At 42.1% G+C, this 15,021-nt stretch overlaps 1 protein-coding gene and 1 long non-coding RNA gene across 13 annotated transcripts in view; one reads left to right on the top strand and one right to left on the bottom strand.

The window, feature by feature from the left end:
• LOC125774820 (uncharacterized) overlaps positions 1 to 15,021 on the bottom strand; it is an 82,550-nt gene that overhangs the window by 45,676 nt on the left and 21,853 nt on the right. The window lies entirely within an intron of this gene.
• Positions 3,363 to 7,135, top strand: LOC125774892 (uncharacterized). Its single transcript, XR_007421141.1, has 2 exons — positions 3,363 to 4,614; positions 4,691 to 7,135. It is a non-coding gene; the product is annotated as an uncharacterized LOC125774892 (long non-coding RNA).

The raw sequence follows: 15,021 nt of genomic DNA, 5'->3' as shown, positions 1-15,021 counted from the left end.
TCAAAACTTTTAATTTGGACACCATGCATCGAAGATGACCGCTCGAGGGTTAGCCATTTCGCACCGTCAATAAGCAACATCACGCGACAAATATAACGCCAACAAAAAAAAATGGCAACGAAATCGGTGGGCGAAGTTCGTGAGTGGAATCAGTTTGCGCGCCGTTTGGGCGGCCTCATTCGTCGTGTGTTGCGGCTTTTATCACATCGCCACCATCGAACACACACTCGACACATTTATAGTGCGCCCTCTCCTCCCACTACCTCCTCATCTAATCCCACCCTTACAAACATCCCCTCGCCCCTGGAGGGTTTCATCACAAACCACCATTCACCCACCCCGTGGCGTCGTATTTGTGATATGCGATCTTTTTATGACGTGCAGTTAGAACAACACAACACCCTTGGGGTCTTGGGATTTATGCTGTGTTTTACTGACTTCCTCGTTGGACATGGAGCGGACTCCTGTCGTGGTACAACTTTTTTTTGCCACCAGCAACACAAAAGCAGGGAAACATTCATTCATTTAATAAGCTTGTCCATGAAAGCAATTCCACGTCTCCGTCTGACGTGGAAGATGGAGGAACAGAAACGATTCCCCACCCACCCCCACAAACACACACACACAAACACATCCGTACGTACTCCCGCGTCCGTTTCCTCCGGTGCCGAGATCCACAGAATTGGATCGAACTGCACAGAACCAGTTCCATTTCGAGCTCGCGGTAAAGGTAAGAAGCGTGCGTGCAGAGGTTTTGCTTCTTGGCCACTTCGACTAATGGCGTTTGCTCTACCGATCACCACCCCAGAGCCGGGACACACATTTGTTGCTAGATTTGGTGAGGCCAAGCTTGCGAACGGTTTAAAACCTTTGATTAATTGCTAATTGTGCTGATTGACGGGCAGGAAACGTGCGATCGCCACGAACAGACACGGTGGGTTGGAGTTTATAGATTGAAACCAGCTTCTTGATAGACTATCTTTAATCGCTCGCAAGGTTTAAACGGTTGATGATTTGGATGTTACCGGTTTTTGCGGTTTTCCACCTTAAAACCGTCAAACTAACATGATTTATTCCACACAAACACACACACGGATGCATGTAAAAAGGTGGTTTATGAGCGGTAAGATGTGTGAAAGGAACAACCCGTTCATGCACTAACACTTATGGGTGATATGGTTTTATGATTCATGCACGTCAAACGAAACGTTTTATTGAAAGGTAGAGACGCCATTGAGAATAAAACATGACAGAAGGAGACAGCTTCGATTTGCTAGTACAGTGGAGCGCCGATTATCCGGGTACCTTTTATCCGACTGTCGCATTATCCGTGCAGCTCGGAAATGACAGTTCCGAAGGAGAATTGACATATTGAGTACTAACCGCTGACGGCAAGAAATAACAACCTCAATAGGAAATGATGCAATTGGCTCAAGTTCGACCACATAGAACAGTTTTTTTTTAAGTGCACCTAAGAATATCAAATATTTAGCTTTACAAAAAAAATCCACCCATTACACATTAAACACTAATATTTATCAATAGAAAGAGTTGCGCCTATTATCCGTGATATTCGCTTGAGTCCCAATGAGCACGGATAATCGGCGTTCCATTGTAGTTTAAGTGAAATGATTAATAAAACGATAATTTCTGAAGAAGGAACAAATTATTTCATTGGATGTTACTTTTTCAGATGTGAGATTTTTATTCACACAAACCCACGCTGAAACCCCAACAGGTGGACCATCAAAAAGAAATAAAAAAGAAATACAAAACCATTAACCACAAATTGTGTTAAAATGTTAAATGTCTAACCCATTTAAAGGCTGTTGCGAAATGGCTTCATGTATTAATTTGCTAAAAGAAAGATTGCATATTTAATATGAACATTTCAGAGTCTGTAAAGCCAGCATTTCTTTCACCACCGAAACGCAACATCGTTCGGTTAACATCAAGATCCGTACGAATATATTTTAGATTTTAAATCAACCATATTAATAATGCATCCGCATCTTTAATCAATGGTACAAAACGGTAGCGAGTCCATCACCATACCACCAATTCTGCCACCATCGAACAAAACCATGTCCTCAATCTCGAGTATTGACTGCCAGAAGACGCACGCTTGTTTTCCAATTAAAATCGGTAGCATTTCATCTCCGTGCTCCTATTCTCTTTCCTGACCGGCCGGACGGAAAACGGGTTAATATGCATGGACAAACGTCGTCGACGGTTTTCTGCGTCTCTTAGCCGCTTGGTGACCATCACCTTCCTGACCCGAGCGCACACCAATGCTCCATTTGCCCCAGGAGCGTTTAGTGTCTTAATCCGACTCCAATATCTCCACTTCTTCAGCTCAGGCTCCATCTAAAATCCAAACCACCTTCACCTTCGACTGCAACAACATTCCTCCTCCAGCATTACCTCACCACTCGATTCCTCCCAAAAAGCTTCATCGTGCTCATAAATAATGTAAACTTTCCGACGCTTAATCAATTCCCATCGCCCCCGGGCCGGCTGTTCCACGGGATTCCTTCGCGCAAACCTTCCCAGGCGTTCCCTCGGTCTCGGTCTCGGCTAAATTGTTAACGCGACTGGACACAATCAGTTCGCAAGTTCGGTCGGTGCGCATTAATGTGTTCCGTACGCCGTACACGGGAGAGGCAACACTCTACACACGAAGGTTTGCGATCGCCAGGAAGCGTGAGGCGGAGATGCGACCGGAGGGAGAGCACAAAAAGCGGAAAACCAAACCAAACACAACTACCGCAAACCGGGCAGTGAAACGTCTTGTTTGCTCCCCTCCGTCCGACTCAGGTCGCCACTTCACATCAAAGATGTCGCGAAAACGCGTTGCTGAACACATTCTGTATACAAGTCGAGAAGGGCAGGATGGGGAGGTGGGATAAGGGGTTAAGGAAAGGGGGGTGAACTGCCAGAAAGGCACGCCAGACGGAAAGGCGGAGACGTGCACCACCACGTTGCCTAAAAATAGATCCAAACCCACACACACACACACATACACGTCACACCACATGCCCTCTTCAACCCCTTTGCGTCTCTTCCCATTCCAAATGGTTCCGCGCACTCCTAGGTCTAATGACACATCATTTGATGAACGGCGCATGTCGCGGTAGGGTACACTATTGGGAAAAAGGAAAGACAGTGGTGAGACGGACCATCATCATCATCACGCCGCTGTAAACGAAGTGGTTCAAACAAGTGAAACATGGGAGGAATGTTAGCCATCGGGAGGAGTCAGAATTGTTGCTGGTTCACCTTTTCCACCCCGGGGCTTTGCTGCCGACACACGGTCGAACGGTGGCCTGTAAGGATCGCACTTTAAAGCGTTACTACGGTGGAATGGATTCTCGTTTCAATTCGCTACGAAACACCGACGCAACGGTGGAAGCGGTAGGAAACCATAATGCACCAACCCATCCAACTTCATCTCATTCGCTTTTTGTCTTCGACTCCAGCCAAAGTTCGTTGCACACGATCAAACACACAACCGACAGCGATGGCAATAATCGCTAACACGAAACGGTATATTTTAACAGTACATTTGAAAAAAATAATACTTTACTGCAAGTAGTATTTTGACAGATGACAGCTGTCAGATTTGTCACATCACAATAAACTGTCAAGTGCTAAGTGTTTCGATTGTTGAGAAAATATTTACGTTTGCAGAAGTTTAATTTAAACAATAATAAAACCTCTAAAGGCTCTATACAATATGAAACAATAACCATTTTCAATAATATACTAACGACCATTCTTACTCAGCTTGATGCACTACTACATGTTGCCAGTGTATTTGCGTGTTTGGTAGTGCAAATGATCTTTCCTGGGTGCGTTCGGCTTGTATGTTTCTTTCCTGGGTGAGGAAAGCAGGTTGCGAAGAAGAGGCGTGCAACGTAGGACGATACATTCCGGATTCATTTAAATTGGTTCCACTTCAAACCGGCTCAAACACGGCGCTTGATGCGGGTGAGTGGACCCCCGGGCGGTGGGGTACGACTGTAAAACAACGCAATGGGGATGCGATATGATCGGGGGGTGAGCGTCGGTGCCCGAGGGCATCATGATGGTGCCGACACACAGTGCCGCACATGAAGAGGTGGAGGAGGATGATATTGCCGGGCGATATTTGCGGTCTCCCATCGTTTGTGTGTGCGCACTCTTGCCGCGTCAGTTGTCTAACTGAAGGACGTAGAGAAAGTTTTAGCTGGTATGCGATGAAGGGGGGCTATTGTGTATGGGTAAGTGAGCGTCGGGGGGTTTTTACTACCACTTCCACCACGCGCCAGTTACATTCCCAACCGACCAATTACATCATTGCCGCGTAACAACGTAAGAAATGAGCGGGATGGGTGAGTTGTAAAGCTGACGGTAGCAGCAGCACTGACACACTGGGTCTTGTTGTATAATGTAAATGAAAGGACTATGCTCCATTCTGGCGAACGATAGCACGAGCACGAAAGGAGTTGTGCTCTACTAAAGTTATCAGGATCAAATAAACACACGGCGTGTATTTTCGATATATACTGTTTCGTTCGTGTTTTGTCAAACCACTGACAGGGAAAGGCGTTGGTTTTTATATTAGGTGTACAAGTAAGTTGAGAACGTTTTCAACTTTCAAATAAAATGTTTGTGTTATTATCTTTTTGTTTGTTTGTTTTCATTGCAGTGGAGCGCCGATTATCCGGATACCTTTTATCCGGCTGTCCCATTATCCGTGCAGATCGGAAATGACAGTTCCGAAGGTGTATTTTCATATGAAAAGCAAAACCGATGATGGCAATAAATAAAAGCCTCAATAGGGAATGATATAGTTTGCTCAAATTCGAAATAAAAGAACAGATTTACTTTGCAAAGTGTAAATAAAGAAACTAACATCTAGCTTTATAAAAATGTCTACCCATTACACACTAAACACAGATATTTATCAATAAAAAGAGTTGTGTCTATTATCCGTGATATTCGCTTATCGGCGATAATCGGCGCTTCACTGTATTTGAATTATTTAATGTAAGATGTGAATCCAGTTCCAGAGCAGATTTTGGGTGAGTTTGATATTGCCTACAGTAGATAGAAAAAGAAGTAGAATATTATTTGACTGAAGGTTATCATTTTCAAGCAAATAATATTAATCTAGAGGAGATTTACGTACCCTCCGGAACTTATTGAAACACCCAATGTGTAGGATAAAACTATCTCGTGTAAGCGTTTCCTGCAACGCACCGGAGGATGCATTACGTACCTTTAAGAGCACTTCGCTAACATAACGGAGGTACATCATTAGCACGGTACAACAGAACATCAACAAAGATAACGTGAGAAGTAGGCAGCCTCGTTTGCAAAAAAAAAGGGAGATGAGGATGAATGTAACTGTTACACACTTATCCTTTCTACCGCCTCTTTATCGTACGCCTCTTAAACTACAACGACATGCATGTGAACAGGAGCATTCGGCGCCACATGAAGTGATAGATAAGATAAAATGAGGTTATGTCGGGATAGCTTTATTCTTCGCCTAACAGAACAAATGATAAGAAATTGTTCGAAATACTGTAAACATAGAAATCATTTACAGACAATATACCTAGCATAAAGCACAAATCTTCTTGAGACTAAAACAATACCCACACTAGGTGACTACGATAAAAAAGGTAAAGCCCTTTTATCAAACAATAAATTTATTGTAATATCACAATCATGATAAAGCAAACTAGATAATTATCGTAGGATTTTCCATCACATGTTTAGCATTAGTCAGTTAATTCCATTATTATATCTATTTATTCGCATCGATAAGCACGACAAATCCAAGCATTGCACAAATCGACGACTCACGTACCGGCTTTACTTGCTTATCTGAAAATCAATAATAATGAAAACGTAAAGCCTCGGCCTTGCACAATCATTGCGAAAAATTGTCCGTCCAGATTAACAAATCGTTATCAGTAAGGCACTCACTGACGCAATATTTCCATGGTCAGCTTTGCCTACGTGCAAACTATGAAGGGTGAGTTGTCCTTCTTTCTGAAAATCCCTTTAATAATACACCTCATTCATACGAGAGGACACATACCAACCGTATGTGTGACCGATGGGTACATCTAATTTTAGCTCCTAAATGCGGTCATGTTGGGGGGTTTATGTCGTTTGCTTCTGCAATTTTGTTTTATTATTTCCGGGACAAAAATATGTTTCAAAAAAAAACAAAGAAGTGTCGAGAAGTTCGAATGCCGTTTAAATACCCATAAATAACTGCACGGCTTCATTCAACCTTAGGAAAAAAAATCAAACAAGAAATACAATGCTCTCAACGAGTGCTCATTATACAGCACGAGAGAAAAAGGTCTATTAGTAAATTAGTCATCCGCACCACAAAGTTGGCTGAACTTAAGATCCGTACGCACGCGTTCAACGATAAATTTGCAGCATTTTGCCAACAACTAGAAAGTCCGAAAAGAATGATATAAGAGAGCAACACCGTGACCTGTCGGTCATTAGGTTGGGCTGTCGGTTTAAATAACCAACAAGCAAAAATGTAAAGGTGGGACGCTCGCTAACCAACCCCTAAAATGAACGCGCGTTAAACAACGATTTCTCGACGGACAATGACATTGACCAGTACGATGTGGGCCCGAACCGGTAAGGGGGTTGAGGTTGGATGTTCTATTTCAGGGATGACAACAACGAACAAAAAAAAAACACAAGCGTACAATATTTATTTCCTGCCGTCAGCACACCATCGGACGAAGATTGCGAAGAAACCAGTCGGCCAGGTCCACCCATTCCCGGTTCGGGGTAGGTGTCCGTGTGAGCAGTAAAACAAATAGCACACCGAACTGCTGTAGCCGACTGTGAAGCTAACACAATGGGGTACGGCCGTTACGCTTGCTGCAACTCAACGCCTCCAACATGACAATGAAGTTACCGAAAAAAAGGGAAACAAACAAATACAACCGTTTTAGTTCGGTTGTAGATTAAAGGCGCTATGTGCTGGGGGTGGGTGGGCCGAGGTCAATAATAGCCGAGATTTGCCAAATTCCTTTGCGAAGGGTTGGGAAGGAATATAAAGATTAATCACCTATTTTGTGTCAATACAAAACGTACCCAACGAGGAGGAAGAGTTTAAAATATAAAATTAATTTTAAAATGGGAAAAAATTACTAAACGACTAAATTGTAACATTTACTGTAAGTTAAATCCTTTTCCTTTTATAAAAAAAATATGTTCAAATATTACAAATTCGTTTGAATTCGATCACAAGAAAATACACTCTAGAAATTTCAATATTTTTTCCAAAAAGAAAATTTCACACAAACTGTGCACTGAAGGGTTAAACGATCGTTCACTAACATTAACTCATCATCATAAACGTCTCGCAAAATTTCCCACCATTCGTCTCATCGCCGCGCCGTCCCCCCTTTCGACACAGACGATGAACGACGGAATTTCAGTTTGCGCCAACTTCCGCCTTCCATCGGGGTTAAGACGAGAAGTAACAACATAGCGCAACCATGTTGGTGTGCACACGCACGCGATCCCATCATCGCCAGCTGAAGACGTCATTTTGCCTGGCTCTACACTTTTCATCGGCACCGGTTAGCTTCATTAATGATATTCGCGCTGCTTAAAACATGTTAGCACGGGTGCAGTAAAGATCTCCTTCTTGCTCCTCCTCCTCATCATCATCATCATCATCGTCACCCTTCAGACAGAGAGCACCTTTGGGCAGCTGCAGGTGCGATAAAACCTCAAGATCACGAGTGTGCGTGAGTACAATGCACACACAACACTTAATGCGATCCGCTTTTTTTGCAGAGACACTACACCCCGTTATGCCATAAATGGCGCCATCAACTGTTACGACGGCGTTACGATTAGTGTTGTACTAAGTAGCTCTTTTTGAAGAGGAGAGGGCGAGAGCTCTCTAACATCTGCGAGGTGAGCGCTCCATGTAGCTCCGCACTCACTTGCGCAGGGTATGTGTGCAGAGTGCAAGTGAGTACAAAGTGCGGAGTACAGAGCTACCAGCAAACAAACATGACTTCTCTCTTTGATAGGCTTGATTGTTAGTTTGGCAAAAGGAGAAAGCATGCTAGTTTTTAAAGGTAAAAAAATATTGGTACAGTTTAGTCCACATGCGGAAGTAGATCGTCGTCAGTTTAGATTTAGTTAATGCACACTTTCAAAGACAACGTGTTTCATTATACTCCGAGCGTACAGAGCGCGAAAAAAAAGAAGAGTACGGATCTACATGCATAAAAAAAATTGTTTTCGCTCTGCACTCTTCGTGTATTAGGCCTTTCCCCAGTACGAAAATCTTAATGCTTTCTCGCTCTGTCAAACTAACAATCAAAGCTACTAGAGCGAGAAGCTCTGGTCTGCTCACATTTAGCTAACGTACACTAACAAAGACAACGTGTTTCATAGCATTCCGTGGGTACAGCGTTCGAAGAAAACGGAGAGTGCGGAGCTACATGCAGAAAATAAAAGAGCTACCTCAGAGGCCTCACTACATTGAGGCGAGGCCTCAATGTAGCTCCCGAACTCAGTACACAACACTAGTTACGATACGTTACGGTGCGGCGACATGGCGGCTAACCATCATAAACTGGTTTCGTTCATTTCGATTGGTAAGCTATTTTTGGTAAAGGGGTGAGAGCGACAAGAAAAAAGAAGAAAAAAAACGAAGAAGCAAACAGAAACCGAACCGCACACGTCAAGGGGATATTATATCTGGCTCAGCATAAAAGAAGAAGCGTCCATAAACGATGACCATTATTGTCGATTGCTTCGAGCCGCACTGCGCACGTTTTGTATGGTAATCGTTTCTGGGAGACCGGAGAATGAGACTAACAAAAACTGGCATACAACAGTGTAAAGCAAACGGTACAACGCACACACGTCACCGTATGATTGATTAGTTGGTCGCGTCCGGTTAGCGGTGGAAAGCAATTTTCCAGTTTCGATTGGTAAACGATCCACCGATCGCCGGTATAGCGTGGTCGATGATCTTCTACCGATGGTTGATTGATGAATATGAACATAAAAACCTTCTTAGGTGATTGAAATTTAAGTTCATTTTGGATTTGTTGTTATATTTTAAAACAAGAACCTATTAAAATAGACTACCACAGAATGGTTGCTCAATCGTGCTGAATCAATTGTTGGGGTGAATGATAAATAAATAGAGAAAAGCACATCAACATGGCAAAAGTGGAGAAAAACAACCTTTTTCTCAGAACAGAAGACGACTTCAAGAAGTCTTGGGCCAGCCATTTCTGGTTTCAATTGACTTGAAATATTTTTAGCGAAATATTCCAGCGAACGATCAGGAGTACGATCGCGATGGGATTTGATACTCCTTCTTGTCGTGTAAAGTAGGCATGCGCGTATTGAATCAGAAACGCTCGATTCGTCCTAATCTTTATACCGAGTGAACGAGATCCGCACAATAGAATTATGAATGACGATTCTTCCACACGCCAACCGTACGGCGACAGTTCAATGTGAGAATGATTCAGTTTGCCGACTACACATACGAATGCTCTTTACTCGTACTGAAACTGCCAGTAGTGTTGGGTCAAGTAACTCTTTTGCAAGAGCGGAGCGCACCGCTCTCGCTCTCTAAAGTGTGCGGTGCGCTTGAGGTAGCTCCACACGGAGCACTGCACACAGGAGCGATTGTGCGATGCGCTCCCAGGAGCGAAGTTTCACACTTCACGGAGCGCTGCACGCAGGAGCGATTCCTGCGATACAGCCACCTCTTTTTCGCGTGGGCTGTGCGGGAGCGCGCACAATAAGATGACCGGAGCGATTGAAATACCTCTTTCGCTCTTGACCCACTAGCTATAGCCTTAGGAAATTTTCAAATGTTTAGAATTTTTTTAATTGTCTTAATTTTTTTTTCTTTTTTTTATTTAAAACATTATTTGAGTGAAAAGAAACTTATTTCAACCGATTGGCATTAAAATAAATCAATTGAATTTTTTTTGCAAAATTTCTCAAAAAAATGGCAAGGGGTAAGCCTTGTGAAATTTTCGAGTTGAAACTTTTTTAAAATTTTTTTTTCGATTTTTTATTCTTTTTTGTGTTTAAAGCATTATTTAAGTGAAAAGAAACTTATTGCAACAAATTCGCATTAATATATATCATATTTATAAATTTTGCTAAATTGCTGAAAAATAAGGAAAGTTTTACATTTTCTCAAACAGGGTATGGAACTTGGTTCCTCGAATAACTTCTGGCACAGGCATCTGAGGGCATGGTCGTCCAAGAAGAAAATGTAGCCCTTGGTGCCATCTATCGACCACAGGTTAAAGATTGGCGATCCGTTGGATACCGACCGAGATATAGGCAAAACTTGGTGCAAAAATGAGGAAAATTTTACATTTTCTAAAACAGGGTATGGAACTTGGTTCCTCGAATAACTTCTGGCACAGACATCTGAGGGCATGGCCGTCCAAGAAGAAAATGTAGCCATTGGTGCCATCTATCGACCACAGATTAAAGATTGGAGATCCGTTGGATACCGACCGAGTTATAGCCAAAACTTGGTGCAAAAATGAGCCTTACTAGATTGACAAATTTATAGATTTTTTGCATTTTTTTATTATTTTTTTTCCTTTTTTTAATTTCAAGCATTATTTGATAAAAAGAAACTTATTGCAACAATTTCGCCTTAAAATAAAACAAATTTTGAAATTTTGCTAAATTTCTCAAAAAAATGGCAAGGGGTAAGCCTTATGAAATTTTCAAGTGGAAAATATTTTTTTATTTTTTTGTTATTTTTTATTCTTTTCTTCTTTTAAAGCATTATTTGAGTGAAAAGAAACTCATTTCAGTCGATTCGCATTAAAATAAAAAAAAGTTTAAAATTTTTGCAAAATTTCCCAAAAAAAAACCCTAATGTTTTCCATTAATTTCGTTTCACAAACTCAACAGCTGCTAGGATGACATTGTCCCTCAGTAATTAATGTACCGTTTGGACTTGCCTTCTGGTTTAACAATACACAAATTTATGCAAATTTGACACAGTAAGGGCAGGTGTAGGGCAGCAAGATATCGTGCAGGTGTGATAAAGAAACAACAAAGAAGTTATGACGAGGTAAGGTTTTGAACGAAATGTGTTTAACGACAACAATGAAACATAAAAGCTAACTGCCGATTAGACGTTCGATCAGCAGCTTATGTTTTGAAGCATTGTAGATTACATTGTGTACGCTGCTGTGAGTCTTGTCTGCTTCCCAGACAACTGTACTTGCGCACCACCGTCCACAAACTTCGCAATCCGATCCTGATAACCTTCGTTCAGGACCTCTCGTCACCTTCTGCCACCCAGATCAATGTCGCCCTTTGGAAGTAGCATGTCACGCAGGTCACTTCACGTGCCATCGCGATCGCCGATAGCGATAACAGTCAATGGGCAGATCCGTCATCAACGAACCAATCCAGCGCACAGAGATGAACGCGGAACGATCAGCACAAAATTGTCCATCAGCGCAACAAATCGCTCAATGTTTTGCCGACCTTTCGGGGAGGGAGGTTACCTCCACTTTAACCCCCAAGAAAATGACAGCCTCACAGTAACTCGAGTCGTCAAACAGAACACCTCTTTTGATGTTGTTGACTCTTACAGCACGATGCACGATGCTTGGCTGCGTTTGGGTTTGATCAATCGGGTCGAGGAAATTCCTATGGAACTGAAGCGGAAATAATCTAAACAGAAGGTTCCGGCGTGGCAAACTGATAAGCGGATGAGGGAAACAAAATTACGACAACAAAACAACAAAAGTCTCACGTACCAATATTCTCTCCGCGTAAAATAAACATGGCTGACCTCACAAGGTTACAAGACATTACTTACATACGCGGAATTTCATGTTTACAATTTCACACGAAAAAAGAAAATGCATAAACGCCGTGTATAATATGATAGAGCTGCGAAGATTCCAAACTCGGATCTCCACACGAAAGACGAAAGTCCACCAAACCGGACCCAATCTTATTGGGAATGCTCACACACATCAACATAATCATCATGCAAAGTTAGTGACTGTGTGGACTGGATGGGCGGTATTTTATTAATTGCCATCTTCTTCCGATAGCATTACAAGCGTGTAGTAATATCTGCAAGAACGCGAAAGTTATGAAGAGTTTTGCTTTTTGCAGCGTCTTATAAGCTAGCTGCTATTATATATATATTTTTTAAACTTTACTTCCGGTCGTTTGGTTAAGTAAATATGGCAAACATAGTCATTGTGAGTGACTCATTTGATAATGCTTAGACATAGAGCCGGTGGTGACAACCAATGTCATGATATTTTTTTGGAAAATAAATTTTAATGCACTAACTTCAACTTTATTTCTATTTTCAGCTAACTATCTTCGGCCGATGGTTTAGTGGTAAAAGCACCAATAATTCACACGACAGGACCAATATCAAATCCTATTCAAACCATTCCTTATCAGTGTTGTCAGTTGAAGATTTTGCTGTCTTTCTGAATCGGTTCAAATTAAATTAATTCTATCAATCTACTGTGTGTTAAAACAAGAGCTTTACACGACACAGTTGGATAGCCTGAATAAGCATCTTCAAATACCAGTTTTATATGGAATTTAAATTCTCTTTCTATCGAGACGGACGTTGCGTGTAACCGATACAATAAAGCACGTGTAAAAATATGAATCGATCGATAGCGCCACCCCACCTTCATTCCCCATCCACATCCACCCCCCCCCCCCCCCCCCTCCTCTTTCTCCCCATCCGGAATCAATCACAATTCTCACGCCGCATAAGGGGTTGGATCGGTTTGATGGATGAAATCCTCAACAAAACCTACACACGACACAACCCAAAAGGCCGCTCGCACCTCCCCCGTCCAATCACCCACCAACGCGATGACGACAACGGTGGCGTAGAGGAAAGGGTTGCTTTGCCTCAACCGTGTTTCGCACCGGTTTTGACAAGAAACCGGCTCGAACCAGCCGAACCAGATACGTGTGTGTGTGTGTGTGGACGTGGAATTGGATTTCCCCACACCGCAACACCATACAAAACGTCCAATCGACGCGACACACACTCTGCTCTCGTCTGCTGCCGTTCGGGCGGACTAGAAATGGTATTAGTTCACGGCCACGCGGTTTGTGTACACGGTACGGCGATAACGGTGTGGAGGGCTATAATAGCCTCCAACCACCATTTGACTGTAAACGGAGCGGTTGCTCGTGAAAATTTTCGGTTGCCAGAACAACGAAGAACCGTTGATAAGAGGAGCGTTGGGACCGATAAAGGGATGTAAAGGTTTTGGGGACGGGAAGCCACCTAAAACTCCGGGTGCCACCTGAGAAAATAGCGGTTTGGTTCGAAATGCCGGAATTCATTGGTTTCTTATCGCGATCCTTTCCCTTTGTTCTGCTTCTTAGCTGTTTCTCCCAGACTTGAATATTACTTCTCCGCAGGTTCGAACAACGATAAGCCCATGAAGATGAGACTGGTTTTTTTTATTGTAGTAAGAATAAAGATAGCGAATTTGGTAGGAATACCCGCCAATATAAAGCATTCACGTTTTAGTCGAACCCTTCTACTAGAATACATTACTTTAGATAATATTTGGCTCGATGACATGTGTTCAAAATTTATAATTTTTAAGTAATGATGAAGAACTTTAATATTGTGATTATTCATTAACTTATGCACAATAAATAAACAATAAATTATACACAAATATTTGAATGATATAAACATAGATACATACCAATGTCATCGTGACTTCTCGATATAGACGAAGTCGAGGACTTTGAGAATTTCACTTATTATGAATCGAATAAAACTACTCAAAACCACACTAGTTCTATTGTTCTACTTAAAATATATTAACACCTTCACAAAAGCTTTCAAATCAGTAAGAAATTATCTTCACACAAACACTTCGATTTAACTATTTATCCACGAAGTTGCACGGAGAATTTATCACCCACACAAAAACTAAACTGTCCCAAAATTTCTGAATTAAACACCAACATCCGAAAAACAACTCGCTATATAATCCTTGCGTATGGGACAGTGTTACACCGCACCGTTACGTACCCCACAATCGGTAAGGAGATACTGAAGCGCCATCGGCTTGGGCGATGTCCTAAGCATCCGCGCCATGCATCGAATAGTGTTGCGTACCGTGTCTTCTCACGGTAACGGCATACAGTCGTGTGGGTGTCAGAATCATGGCCCATCGTAAACCACAATATCAACGAAACAAACACACACACTCGCGCATACATTCGTGGCCCCTGATGGAATCGTTGCGAATAATATTGCAACCCTCCACCCCCTGGGAGGGGTGGTTTTGTTATCACATGGCTCATACACAGACGCGTTTATGTGGCCATGAAAGGTATGTGCGCGGGGGGAGTGTGAAGAATATGAAGGGATGTTTATTGCAAACATGGGTTATTATCACTACCAGTAGATCTTGGTGCAAACCGGACTTCAAAGGAAATGTTTCAATAGGCCCATCAACCACGATTGAATGATTAACAGTATTAGCGAAATTAGGTAAGGATTTTGCACATTGATAACAACAAAAACGAATTTGTTAATTAAATTATACTTCTAAATATCAAATAAACTTAATAAAGCTTCCCCTTAGCAACAAACAGAACAACACACAAGAAAAATTATTGAAAATTTTACCAAAAAGAAAAAGCAAATAAAACCCAAAGAAAGAGAAAAAGGATGAGTGAAAATATTGTGCAAAATAAAGCATGATGAGCAATAAAAAAAACAGCTGCATTTGCTCATGGAAGAAAGGTCATATGTTTCGTGTCAATTGATGAGTCACGTTTGACCACGAAGCATCTCAGCTTATCGTCGTTGACATAATGGAAGGGGACCCCCGGGAGAAGGAATGAAAACAGTGGTTGTCTTCTTCTTCTTCTTCTTTTTCTTCTTTGTCTTAACAGTCTTAACAGTCTAATCATACTGCCAAACATCACAACCCCGTA

The sequence above is a fragment of the Anopheles funestus genome, chromosome 2RL (assembly GCF_943734845.2).
Source record: "Anopheles funestus chromosome 2RL, idAnoFuneDA-416_04, whole genome shotgun sequence".
Lineage (NCBI taxonomy): Eukaryota > Metazoa > Arthropoda > Insecta > Diptera > Culicidae > Anopheles > Anopheles funestus.
The sequence above is the reverse complement of the archived record's forward strand: the minus strand, read 5'-3'. Positions and strand labels throughout refer to the sequence as shown.